The following is a 5299-nucleotide window of genomic DNA, read 5'->3' as shown; positions in this document are numbered from 1 at the left end:
TCTCAAGAAGCACAGCAAGACAGAAGGCTGGCTAAGCATGCTGAGAGCTGTGTCCATAAATCATAACAGCACTATGAAAATTACTGACTGGCTAAGCATGCTGAGAGCTCAGTCTAAATAACATAACACATTAAAGAAATTACTGTTTATAGCTGCTAGTCCACAGCAGGGATTCTGTCACCAGGTTTCACCCCTGTCAGCTAAAAATATGCTGATGTTCAGGGCGTCTTCACGATTCCTAATGTGTGCTTATAAATGTCATCTGTGGGCTAATTTAGCTAAAAAAACAGCTATTACTAACCTGTCAGTCAAACAAATAAGGTGCCCAAGGGGATGTTAATGGATGCAAGGTGCAGGCCGCACCCACCGCAGTTCGTGCCCAGCGCCGCCTTTCAGGACTTCTGCACCGCCTCCTAATCCTCTATGCCGCCTCTCGCTCTCCCTCCCTCCCCCCTCCTTCTGCTGTAAGATCTCGCGCTTGCGCACAGGGCTCTCTCTGATGCGCCCGTGCAGACTTCTCCATTTGGCTTCTTACAGCGAAGTGCGCATGCGCCGGCACTTCGCTGAACCCCTGTATGCGCGAGATCTTACAGCAGGAGGAGGGGGGAGGGAGGGAGAGCGAGAGGCCACAGAGGATTAGGAGGCGGTGCAGAAGTCTGGAAAGGCGGCGCTGGGCACGAACGGCGGCGGGTGAGGCCGGCACCTTGCATCCATTAACATCCCCTTGGGCACCTTATTTGTTTGACTGACAGGTTAGTAAAAGCTGTTTTTTAGCTAAATAAGCCCACAGATGACATTTATAAGCCCACATTAGGAATCGTGAAGACGCCCTGAACATCAGCATATTTTTAGCTGACAGGGGTGAAACCTGGTGACAGAATCCCTTTAATGTGTTATGTTATTTAGACACAGCTCTCAGCATGCTTAGCCAGCCTTCTATCTGACTGGCTAAGCATGCTGAGTGCTGTGTCCATAAATCATAACACAGCTCTATGAAAATTGCTGTTTCTAGCTGCTGTTGTCCACAGTCCACAGCAGCTAGAAAACAGTAATCTTCATAGTAATGTTAAATGATCACTATAGTGTCAGGAAAACAATGCGGTTTTCCTGACACTATAATGCCCTGAGGGTGCCCCCACCCTCAGGGTCCCCCTCCCGTGGTCCCCCTGCATGTTGCCAAGATAGACACCAAATGAAGGGGTAGTTGCAGGAACAAAATACTTTAATGGTATCGATAAAATATATATGTAATTAAGACACTGAGTGCAGTTCCATAAAAAGGCCCAGCAAAATCCTCAGCACCAGGCCCATGATGCTCTTAATCCGGCCCTGTGTGTGTTCTGAATTCTGGGTCCTCACACCCATCTACCACATTATCTGTACTCAGAGAGTTATCACTGTGTTATCTGTGGAGTTATGTAGGACTGCAAGTGATCTACTACATTATCTGTTAAAAAGGGCGTGCCAATAGGCTTGGGGGGAAGGGTGCAATTTTTGGCTTGCCCCGGGTCCTGGCAACCCACGTTACGCCACTGGTAACAGGTCATATTTACCGTATAGGGAATGCTGTAAAAACAAAAACAAACCCCATAAAACTGTTGCGGAATTGCATTACTTTCCAATTTCACTCCGTTTGGAATTTTTTTCCAGCTCCCCACTACAACATAAGAAATATTAAATAGCGGAATTAGATGCACGGTGGCTGTGCAGGGATCCGGAGTGGCGCAGGTGCCAGGAAGCAGGGTAAGTATGATCTATAGGAGGTGCCTGGGCATTGTGGGGGCATTTTTAGAACTGGATAACCCCTTTACAGGGATTGTCTCATCTCACTGTTACTAAGATGGTGGTCAGGACTCACATGACCGTTGCCTGTTTTGCAGCCCGCAAATTGCAGAACCGCAAAATGTGGATACCAGCCATGTGCATTCCTTTTTTTGCTGAACGGAATGTCCAGCCCCTATTAGAACAGGCCTATCCTTTCCAGTAATACGGACAATAATAGGACATGTTCTATTTTTTTTAAATTAGTATATGGCCTCATGCACACAACCGTTTTTTGGGTCCGCATCCGAGCCGCAGTTTTTGCGGCTTGGGTGCGGACCCATTCCCTTCAATGGGGCCGCAAAAGATGCGGACAGCACTCCGTGCACTGTCCGCATCCTTTGCTCCGTTCCGTTGTCCGCAAAAAAAATATAGCATGTCCTATTCTTGTCCGTTTTGAGGACAAGAATAGGCATTTCTACAATGGGCTGCCCGTTCCGCAAATTGCAGAAGGCACACGGGCGGATTCCGTTTTTTGCGGATCCGCAAAAAAACGGAACGGTTGTGTGCATGAGGCCTATGACTGAGTTATTCACTGAAATCTATCCATATAGCGCCACATGCTGTTTGCTCTTTTCCTAATTTTGCCGTCCTGATCACTGAGATGGAAGCTCAAGCTTAATTCCAGCCTTCAACTGCTTCTAGCTGCAGTAGAAAGGACACAGCTCCTGAGCTTCCCGCTTGAAAAGAAATCTAGCAGAACAATTGGAGCAATGAACGTGGAGATCTCTAGAGCAGTGTGCGGTACAGGACCGGTTCCAAGTTTGTTAGAAAGAGACTGCCGTGTACTATATCAGGGATGGCCAACCTGAGGCTCTCCAGCTGTTGCTAAACTACAACTCCCAGCATGCCTACAGCTATCAACCTATAGCATGGCATGGTGGGAGTTGTAGTTTTACACAGCTGGAGAGCTGGCCATCCCTGTACTATATGATGTATGATTTTCATTTTTTGTAATTAATCATGGGATAACCCCTTTAGCAATTAATGATGTAAGTGAAGGTCATGTATGCAGCAGACTAAGGAGCTGAGCTCAATCAATACACAGCTGGCGGCAGATGTGTTATACAGCTGGCACCCACCTGCAATGGATTCCAATGGAATCGGAGATATCCCCTAAGATGCCATGGCGATTGTGGTATCTAACCGGTTCCCCAAAATAAATAAAAAAATAAACCTATTTGGTATTACCACATATAAAAATCTTGAATGTTAAACTCCATAAAAGAAAAAGAAAATCCCAGTACCAAGATTTCCGTGTTTGTAGCCTATCAAAAATTTGTATGTATCCCTCATAAAGCTTCATCGAAGGAAAAAAAGTTGCAGGTGTCAAAATATGGTGATGCACACCACATTACATGGAACAAGAATTGGTGCCATTAAAATACGGGTTGTCCTGCAAGAAGAAAGCCTTCTTATAGTTATGTTGGCAGAAAAATAAAAAAGTTACTGCTCTTGAAAGGCGGGGATGATAAAATGTAACTTTTCATTGCGAAGGTGAAAAGGGTTTTTCTGGGCTCCTAATATTTGATCAGTGGGGGTCCAATGCATACCCCCCATCGAATAGCTGTACCCTGCAGCTGCCAGCGCCACAATTGGAAGCACAACTACCTAAAAGTTATGCAAGATTACTACAGCTCATCTCCTATTCAGGTGAATGGGAGCTGTGCTGCAGTAACCATGGGCGGGTTAGACAGACACACATCTTAGGCTACTTTCACACTAGCGTTGTTTGAATACGGCGTTCAATTCAGACACCGGAACTGACTGCCGGATCGGGAAAAATGTGTGAAAATGGATTACATTTGAATCCTGATCAGGATTTTGATCACAATGAAAAAAATGCATTGGAAAAAACGGATCCGCCATTTATGGACTTAACTTTTTTTTTCACATTTTTCGGGTTTAACATGCAAAAGCCGGATCCGGTTTGACGGAACACACGGCGCCGGCAAGTCAAGTCAATGCAAGTCAATGGGAAAAAGGCCGGATCCGGCGTTCAGTCAAAGTGTTCAGGATTTTTGGCCGGAGGTAAAAATACAACATGCTACGGTTTTCTGAAAAGCCTGATCAGTCAAAAAGACTGAACTGAAGACATCCTGATGCATCCTGAACGGATTACTCTCCATTCAGAATGCATTAGGATAAAACTGATCAGTTCTTTTGCGGATTTGAGCCCCTAGGACGGAACTCAGCGCCGGAAAAGAAAAACGCTATTGTGAAAGTACCCTAAGGCTGGGATCACATCATGTTTTTCCCATCTGTTTAACGTATACAAAAAACCTATACTTTAAGCAGATGCCTCAGACTGATGCCATACAGTGGCATCCGTTCACCATAGAGTTCCACTGAAAAAATAAAAACGTATATACCTTTTCTTTTTTTTACTGGACTGTGCAGGATACAGGAACGTGGTGTGCTGCGTTTTTGTATCCTTTTTTTTGTAATGTATACGTCAAATGGAGGCATAAAATATTATGTGAACCCACCCTAAGGCCTCATGCACACGACCGTTATGTGTTTTGCGGTCCACAAATTGAGGATCCGTAAAACACGGATGACGTCCGTGTGTGTTCCGCAATTTGCGGAACGGCACGGACAGGACAGCCATTGATATAACTGCCTATTATTGTCCGCAAAACAGAAAAGAATAGGACAGGTTATATTTTATTTGCGGACCACGGAACGGAGCAACGGATGCGGACAGCACACGGAGTGCTGTCCGCCTCTTTTCCGGCCCCTTTGAAGTAAGAGGGTCCACATCCAAGCCGCAAAAACTGCGGCTCGGATGCAGACCAAAACAACGGTCGTGTGCATGAGGCCTAAGGTGTATGGTCAGTTGTACGGACACCTTTAACAAGTCTGAAGTAGGTGTCCATTACATGAACGAAAAAAGAAACCAAATCCAAGTCAGATTTGCCTAATAGAAAGTGTTTTATTGTCAGTCACATTTGGAAATTAGGGTTTAATCTGGGTATTTCAACACAAACAGAAAATCTAGATCTGTGTCAACTGAGATGATATAAAGGCATTGATTGATATTTACTGCTGGTTCCGGGTGAGCCTAGAGGCAAGCTAAGATACACTATGAACTCTTGTGGCATCGAGATCATTAATTACAGATATTAGTGCTAATCAGTTTTATTAAATATAGAAATATTGATACATAGATTAAATGATGTCTCACCTGAGACATGATAGGAAATTAGATTGCATATGAAGTTATTACTATTGTTGCTTATGAAATGTGCAATTATCTATAATATACCAGTCTAGAATCCCTACAATGGGAACACAGGTTACTGGTATATTCAACTAGACCTCTCATTTTCTCATAGCCCGAGCAGCCATTGTATGGACTGAACCAACACTACAATCCAATTTGAGTGAAAAGACACTCAGCAATGTCAGCAATTGGTCGCAATACAATTTTGGGTTAGTCCAAACAAAATAGCATCTCGTGTAGCCAATGAGCAGG

The sequence above is a fragment of the Bufo bufo genome, chromosome 1, assembly GCF_905171765.1.
Source record: "Bufo bufo chromosome 1, aBufBuf1.1, whole genome shotgun sequence".
NCBI lineage: Eukaryota > Metazoa > Chordata > Amphibia > Anura > Bufonidae > Bufo > Bufo bufo.
Note: the sequence above shows the minus strand (reverse complement) of the source record.